Below are 9,608 nucleotides of genomic sequence, written 5' to 3'. Positions count from 1 at the left end.
GAACTGGAGAGAAACCACAGTAACATCAAAGAAACTACTACATAGTACAGTAAAGCATATATATCTGAAGCCAGAGGATTTCAAACACCAGCTAGACAGAAAAACACCAGTATCAATGCTGTAGGTGCAATTTAATGTTTAATGTTGATATATGCCAATCTCCCTTCCTTCCCATATATGTTCAGCAAACCCTTTTAAGTGGTACCACCAGACCCTGAAAACATTTTTACACAGACATTTACTAACCGGATATTTTTTGCTCCTAACTTTCAATTCATTTATCTATTAATTAAATATATGGCCTACTATGTCACTAAGACGATGCTTGAGGCAGTTAACAGTATTTTTTTTTTTTAAAAAAAAGAAAGAATCAATTTACATTTCTGTATAAAATTGCTCAATTGAAAACACTATGGCACAACACAATTAAAAAGATTTATTAAAATTATCACATAAATTAAAAACCAAATCCATGTAAAAATCCAAACTCGACCTGGATAAAAATGAGTCTGTTTTTACCTGTTGGCAGAAAGACAAAAAAAAAGTTGTTTGCCTGTAAGCCATTTCTGAGTTATGACAACTCTAAAAAAAAAAGTGATTGTGGTTTTGTTATGCATGACACAATTGGGGGGGGGGGGAATTCAATAACAAAGAATAGATCCATATGAGTAGGTCATTCTCATCCCTAACAAACATGTTGTTTATTATGATCACAAGCTATTGCTTTTTCTTTAAATGTACATAATAACAAGTCAGACTGCTTCATATGTGTTCTGTTGCACATCCCATATGTTTTATTATGAGATCAGTTGTTCAATAGAGGGAGAGATAAGTATATTTCTTATTGGCTGGGTTATTTCTGAGCTCAATTGTGAAACTGCTTGGATTCATTCCTTCAACATGCCAATTGCATCATCATGTCAGAATATTTGCTTTGGACTGAATGTGAATATTATGAATTACTGAGGTTTTTATTCTGAGCCAGGGAATTATGAGATTTGGTGACATCTCTAGGAGGCATATACTGGTAGAAATAACTATCAATAAGAGTAAACATTAGGTTAGCCTCAAACCAATGAGTTGACACAAATTCAAACTTTGATTATTTCCATGTTCACAAATATCCAATTCAGGCACAAACATAATCCCTTATATCTATTGAAAATTGAGGTTTTGTAATAAAATCCTTAGGGGTTTTCAAATTTGGAGATCTGTCTGGAAGTGCAATACTTGAAATCTAAAACTCCAAATGTCAAAAACTTTTTAAAATGTTCCAGCCCTTTACCAGCATGGTGCTTTCATGAAACATGCATTTTTAAGAAAGAAAAATGTTACATGTATTATTTTTGTCATCCAAAATAATGGAAATTCAAAAATAAATGTTGCAGCAGCCTGCAACATTTATTGATGTGAAAAAAGTTGTTAGCAGTTCAGGAAATTAGAATTGGGACCTTACTTGTCCCATATCTTCTGAAAGCTAAAATCCATTTTCTTCTCCTGTTTGATGCTGTGACATAAATAAGAATATCAAAGGCAAATGGAAACAACAATCTATCCAGAGCAGTACTCTGTCTCTCATGGATACTATTTTTGGCAAGTTGAAGCATATTGATTGAAGAAGGCACCGGTAAATCATTTCCAGCTTGTGTGTTTTATGTTTTGAGGGAAAATCTTGGTAAGGGAAGATGTGCTTTCATCATGTTAGAAAAGAATACCAATGATTCTAAAAGCATAAACAAGCATTATTTAGACTATAGACAAAACCCAAATATACCCAAAGTATACTTTATTTGGTCTCCCTGTATCCTCTAATTCCAGTAGTCAAAGATACATTAATCTATCTTGGGCTCAGAATAACCCCAAACCTTTTATGGTCAGATGATGATTAAGTTACAATACATGTACATTAACAATACCTTTGTTAATGACCTCCCTGGACCCATCTGTATGTAACAACTACAAACCAATTTCCAACCTCCCGTTTCTGGGCAAGGTTCTGGAGCGGGTGGTTGCCACGCAGCTCCAGGAATTCCTCAATGACACTGATTTTCTGGACTGCTCACAGTCTGGCTTCAGGCCTGGGCACAGTACCGAGACGGCTTTGGTCGCCTTGGTGGATGACCTCCGCAGGGAGCTGGACAGGGGGAGTGTGACCTTGTTGGTTCTCTTGGACATCTCAGCGGCTTTCGATACCATCGACCATGGTATCGTTCTGGGGAGGCTCTCTGGGATGGGGCTTGGTGGCACGGTTTTGCTGTGGCTCCAGTCCTTCCTGGAGGGTCGTTCCCAGATGGTGAAGCTGGGGGACACCTGCTCGGACCCCTGGCCATTGACCTGTGGGGTCCCGCAAGGGTCTATCCTATCCCCCATGCTATTCAACATCTACATGAAACCGCTGGGAGAGGTCATCCGGAGTTTTGGAGGGCGTTGCCATCTCTACGCAGATGACACGCAAATCCACTACTCGTTCCCATCTGACTCCAAGGAAGCCCCTCGGATGCTGAACCAGTGCCTGGCCGCTGTGGCGGACTGGATGAGGAGGAACAATTGTGAGGATCAATCCTCACAAGACAGAAGCCCTCCTGGTCAGTCGCTCGTCGGATCGGGGTATTGGGTGGCAACCTGTGCTGGACGGGGTTGCACTCCCCCTGAAATCACAGGTCCACAGTTTGGGGGTCCTCCTGGACTCAGCATTGACGCTTGAGGCTCAGGTGTCGGCGGTGGCCGGGAGGGCTTTCGCACAACTAAAACTCGTGCGCCAACTGCGACCATACCTTGTGAAGTCTGACTTGACCATGGTGGTCCATGCCTTAGTTACCTCTAGACTGGACTACTGCAATGCGCTCTACGTGGGGCTTCCCTTGAAGACGGCCCGGAAATTACAATTGGTCCAGCGGTCGGCGGCCAGACTAATAACTGGGGTGAGTTACAGGGAGAGATCCACTCCCTTGTTTAAGGAGCTCCACTGGCTGCCGTTTATTTTCCGGTCCCAATTCAAGGTGCAGACCATCACCTATAAAGCCCTAAACGGTTTGGGACCCACCTACCTTCATGACCGTATCTCCTATCATAAACCTGCCCGATCCCTTCGATCGTCAGGGGAGGCTCTCCTGTCGTCACTGCCAATATCTCAGGCCCGCCTTGTGGGAACAAGGGAGAGGGCCTTCTCAGCTGTGGCCCCCCGATTGTGGAACTCACTGCCCGGTGAGATTAGGCAAGCCCTCACACTAGCAGCCTTTAAGAAAGACCTGAAAACATGGCTCTTCCGTTGTGCCTTTGGAGAGTAATCACTACATACATCCCTTTTGCTGCTCTCCTTCAATATTTGTCCTCCAGATTGCACCGCCACTTTATGACTCTGTCCTCTGTGGTTTTTACTCCTACTTCCTTTCTCACCTCGAGTTTTAATCTAGTGTTCATGTGGCCCGCCCTTGGTTTTATTGTTCTTTTGATCTTGCTTAATGTAGTGTATATTTTCTTTTATTGTGTTGTTTAATGTGCTATGATTTGTTGTTCTATTATATTTTGTTATATTGTATTGTTCTGGGCATGGCCCCATGTAAGCTGCCCCGAGTCCCTGTTGGGGAGATGGTGGCGGGGTATAAATAAAGATTATTATTATTATTATTATTATTATTATTATTATTATTATTATTATTTCTTCCTTGATTAAAAATATAATGGTGATTATTTTGAAATAATGCATGAAGTATCTTCAGCAACCAAGTAACAGAACTTCTAGCAGACCCAAACCTTTCAGCATTCTACTTAAAACAACACTTGAAGAAGAGATGGTTCAAGTGCAGCAAAAGAAACCACAACAACAGATCCTAGTAAAATGTAAAATAGAAGGAGAAAAGGGGCCCTCCAGACAGTCCTTTAATCTGAAACCTGTCCTGGTTTTACTGGAGGCGTCCAAATGGCATCCCTGGTAAAAGTGAATTAATGGAGAGTAAACTGGGATTTCCTAGTTTACTCCGCATTAATTAAATACCTCATCAGATCTGGACCTTAATGAAAGATCCAGGTCTCATGAGGTATTGGGCCTGTTGGGATTGACTTCCAGTATCGGGTCAATCTCCCCAGCCATCTTGCACTTTTGGTCTTCTGGAGCCTAAAGGTGTGAGAGGGTGCCCATCCATCTCTCAGCCCCTGATTTTGCCCCTAAAACTTACCCAAAAGGGGCTGGCTACTACAGAGCCTGTCTGTAGCATCTTCCTGGTTGGAAGAAATAGTGTCTCAGTTGCCATTTCCTCCAGCCAGGAAGATGCTACAGACAGATTCCATGGTTACTAGCTCCTTTTGGGTAGTTTTAGGGGTGAAATCGGGGGCTTTCGAGTGGCTTCATGCCATCCCGATTTGACTTGTGATGCCAGGTAGCCACCCTCCCCCCACATGTAGTCCCCACATCCAAGTTTTGGGTTGGATGTGGAGACTAAAACCCACACTGAAATGGGTTATTTTAACCCGTTTCTGCATGAGTTTTAGTTCTGTCTGGAAGTGCTCATGGTAGTACAGTAGAGTCTCACTTATCTAAGCTAAACAGGCCGGCAGAACCTTGGATAAGCGAATATCTTGGATAATAAGGAGGGATTAAGTAAAAACCTATTAAACATCAAATTAGGTTATGATTTTACAAATTAAGCACCAAAACATCATGTTATCTAACAAATTTGACAGAAAAAGTAGTTCAATACGCTGTAATGTTAAGTTGTACTTACTGTATTTACGAATTTAGTACCAAAATATCATGATATATTGAAAACATTGACTACAAAAATGCCTTGGATAATCCAGAACGTTGGATAAGAGAGTCTTGGATAAGTGAGACTCTACTATATATTCTTTTCCAATCATGCTCTGGTTGACTACATTTCTTCATCAAAATACTAAGTGTAAAATCAAGATGGGTTTCATCTCATACAGATAGTGACATAATGTTGTTTTAAATTGTTGTTTAATTGCTTTTAATTGTTGTTGTTCAGGCATGGAATAATGCCACTTGTATAATCCATCCTCAGTCCCCTTCAGAATGAGAAGAGCGGGACATAAATGTCCTAAATAAATAAATAAATAACAATCTTGTGGTGCCGAGAAAACATTTTACTTGGTTACTTTTTAAATGAAGAAATTATTTTTCTTCTCTTTGTATAAAACCACTGGCTGTAATAAAGCCACTGAGAATATACACCTGTGATTAACCCAGATGCTGCAGCTCTTGGTTCATATTTTCCCAGCTGTAAAACATTTACTTGGCAAACCAAACTGAGTACTGCAGGAGGGTCTTTATGTGAATCAATTTTCTATATGCATTTCTTGACATCTTTTATTGGTATTGCTATCCATCTTTGCCAAAATCACTGTGCATGTATCTTTCTGCAATCCTGAATGTCCAATAAAGTCAACGCAACAGAAACACAAATAATACTATTTTTTAAAAGGGAACGCAGCAATGACAAGTATGTTCAAAGATGGAAAGACCCCGATTTCCTCTCAGAGGGTTGGCAATATCTTACCAGCTCAGCTTACATTTGCTGACACTTCTGTCACTGGAAAAAATGTATGGTTTCATTTTGTAAGCATACATTTTCTACTACAACCCCCAGTATTCGATTTTAATTTTAGACTGCTCTTTTGATGACTGATTATTAATAGGAAAAGGTGATGGGCAGGGTGGCATCCTTAAGCAAAGTCTCTGCATAAGGTTTCTGTACATAACAAGTAAATTAATACATTAATGGACACATTCCTAAACCCCTAATGATGAACAAGGTCACAGCTTATCAGTCAAATACAAAGGGAATGGCAAAAAGCTTTTTTGATGAAAGCCCACAGAACAATTTGATGCAAACAATCTCATATGTAACAGAAAACAAATGAGATGTACTGTTCTGAAACTTTTCAGATGTATTATCTTCTGTGAACTAATTGGCTTATCTCCCCATTTCTTATATGTATTTCATTAGCTAGACTATTCATCTGAACAGCTGAACAAAAACACACAGGAATTTCTGGAAGCTATTAGCAGTCAGGACAAAAATACCTTCCTCAGTGTTACAAAGAAGGGAAAAGATAATGGTGTTCAATCCAACTGATGTTTTCTTGTTCCTTGGAATTACTGGAAAAAATCACCTACATTTTCCTCCCTTTAGGAATATTTTGTAATAAAGAGGCTGAGCAGCCAAATACCAGAGCAATGATCATTGCTTTATTTAAAAATAGTCATTTGAAAAGTAATCATTTTTAATGAGCATTTCTTTCTTATTTTTAAGCTAGGCAAAGGACACATGGGAACATTCTGGTACAGATAGAATGGCAAAGATTAGTTTCTTAAGGTCACAGGTTCAAATGCAGCCATTTATCATGGGTAGAAATTTATTGTCTAAAATGCAAAATTGTTCTCTTAGGAATCAGTGGTTTACAGTTAAAAAAGAGTTTGAAATGTTACCTTTGAAAGTAATGAGTTATTTTATAGTTCTACTCCCAAAATAGTTAGTTGTCATAATAGTGACAAGTGATTATTTAGTTCCCTGTTTCTAAAATAGTTATTTTTAAATACTGTTTCTCCCCCAAGGTTGTAGAGATTGGCAAATAGGAGCTCAGCTAACAGGGAAGGCCAACAAGGATGTTTTGCATGGGCGTAGTAGAAGGGAGACTGTTGGATTAAATTTCCCCAGCCCTGAACAGTGTGTTGGACTAAAGTTGTTACCTATTGGAGGATGGCTGTTTGCTTGTGGCTGCTCTTCGGTTCTGTTTCATATCCAATGTTATGTAACCTAGACACAAAGAAATTATGTCCATTGTGATGTAAGAACTACTGTATCTGGTGGTGTAATAGCATCACATTTGGATTAATAGTTTCAGCAAAAATGGCACACAGACATTACTTTCAACACACTCCCTTGTATGCTTTAATGAAAGTGTTTTCCTCAGGATTGATTATCTGTGATGAATCATAGGCAGCAGTTTTAAATGTGAGGCAATCTGAGTAGCTCAGAGAATCTTAATTGGTTTGGGTCACTAGTGCAATACCCTCACATCATTGTAGAGTAACAACTTTCAATTAGGAATTTCTGAATAAACTGGTCTTTGTTAACTCAAGTCAGAGTACATGTGGAATAATCCCTCTGGATTCAAGGGAATTGCTTCTCATTTGCATTCTAGCAGCTGAATCTGCAGTCTATCTCCCCTTAGTATGTGCAAATTTAAATAGACAAAATGCTTAATGAGACAAATTACACCAGCCTAACACCACTTGAAAAGACAGACAACATTGGAATACTTATGCACATACTGGTTTCTCAATCCCAATGGCCATTGATTTAGCCATAGTCATATGAAAAGTCACATAATGGTTAAACATTATGGTGGGGATACAATTTATATGAAATCATTCATTTAATGAATCTATAGTTCATATTATGTATTTTGTTTTATTCCATTTCTCTCTTGGTAAACTAAATATATATATAGGCGAGAGGCTTGCCCAAAGGCATGCAATCTTATGTTTTCGCTGAATTTATGTTGCATCCTAAACGTTTTTTCCATTGACCTTCCTGGAAAATACTAAGTTAGATGCATTTGCCATATCTAATTTACCCCGAATAGTGTAAAAAGAGAGATAAGATGGCTTTACTCTTTTAAAAATATATATCCCAAGGCATTGATAAGACTGATTCATCTCTTCACTGAATGGGAGAAAATTCCTTAATAGTAATAGGTATGTCACACATGAGCAAAGGTTTGACTACAGATTTAAGAAAGAAATATATTGCCACTCTATTGAAAGATTTTCTAGACAGCATATTCCAAAAAACCCCATATATGCTGTGGGAAATGAAGAGCGTTATAAGGAAGATTTATTTCTTAGGTAGCAATGAAAGTCAGTTCACACTACTGCAAATTATTTCAATATATTTTTCATCCTGTGCAGAACTTTTTGATTAGCTTAAATAAAATACAGACATTGAAATGTGTTTATATGAAGCTTCTTCTATTACCAGGAGAAACAGTTGTATACTTTGCTCATAGTGATATGTCGTAGTGCTAGGAAAAATATTTGTGTTTGCATGTTTTCCCATTCTTTTCTTTTTCTAGTGGGGCTACTAGGAAGACATTGCAAATGTTTGTGTTTGCTTTATAGCTCCCTAGGAATCCTTGTCATGGTTGAACTTGGGAAACTGGTTTAGTTTGAATTCTGGCTTCTTAACAAGTCGGGATCATTAACCATGGCTTGATGATAACTTGTTTGATAAAAACATTGGGTGTATTGACCCTGCAAAGTGATATGTGATTGATATCACTTTGTCACTGCTCAGTCCTATGAAATCCTAGCACTTGTCATTTGGTGAATGGCTAACATTCAGATTTATCCTTCACACAATGACAACACTGATGTTTTTGAGTCTATAGTTATAAGTCCTTCATTCAGCTACAAATCAAAATATTCCATCAGATGGAGTCATAACAGTTAAAGTGGTATTAAAGTACTAAGCAATTGTGCCAAAATGGTGTAGTGCTTTGGATGTTGGACTATGACTCTAGGGTTTGAATGCTTACTTGGACAATGGAAACCCACTAGTTAACCCTGGCAAATCACACCCTCACTACCTCAGAAGAAAGCAATGACAGCCCTACCCCTCAAATTCTCAATGATTCCCTCCTAAAGAAAGTAAAAAAACCCCACTGGTGGCCATATGACTTAGCTATACTACCTAAGATCACAGGGGATGATTTGGTAACAATCTACCCATCCTACCATAAGTAACATCTAAAGCGTGGTTATGATTTAAGAGGGATCACTGATCAGAAACTGGCTATTTTGGCATGGACAGTGGGACACACACGCTCTCCCTAGTGATGCCTGCAGAAACCTTCAGGCAAGGGAGTCTATTGTTGGCTATCCCTCCGCTGCCAACATTCAAATATGTGAGGCACTTCCAACTTGGAGCCCAAAAATTGAGATGGTTGTAGGGACTGATGCCCAGGACTATTCGGTAATCAGTCCCCAAAGGTCTTATACCCCATTAGACATGGGGTATTTAATTGGGGCATCTAATTCATTCAGGACAAAACAGGGTTTACCTGCTTTGTCGCAAATTAATTCACTTTTACTGGAGGCATCATTTGGATGGCTCTGGTAAAAGCCCAAAAATCCAAAAAGTCACAGATATCTATACAGTATAGAGGAGGTAAACAAAGGTTGTGTCTGTTTACCTCCTCCTCTGGTAAAAGCCCGACAGGCCTCGTATTTTGCGGCTTGTCTGGATGTGCCCATAGAGTGACAAGACACAGTATAGAGGGCACCTCTGCTCCTATAAGGTGGCAATACATGCAGTGAAGAAAGCTTTTTTCTCTGAATGCATTGCATCTGCAGATTCATGTCCAGCAGAGCTGTTCAGAGTAGTGACAGGCTTAACTAAGTGATCTTCCCCTCCTAACCCATTACTTTCAGTAGCTTGCTGTGATGCTTTCAATAACCATTTCACAAATAGAATCTCTCGCTGACTTAGATGATGTCATTGGAGCAGAAGCCAACAACAAGATGTCCAGCAGCTCTATGAGTGGGATTACGCTGGATCCGTTTCAATTAGTGAGAACATGTTGCT

Source organism: Anolis carolinensis, chromosome 5 (assembly GCF_035594765.1).
Source record: "Anolis carolinensis isolate JA03-04 chromosome 5, rAnoCar3.1.pri, whole genome shotgun sequence".
In the NCBI taxonomy this organism is placed as follows: Eukaryota; Metazoa; Chordata; class Lepidosauria; order Squamata; family Dactyloidae; genus Anolis; species Anolis carolinensis.
This window is presented reverse-complemented; position numbering follows the sequence as displayed.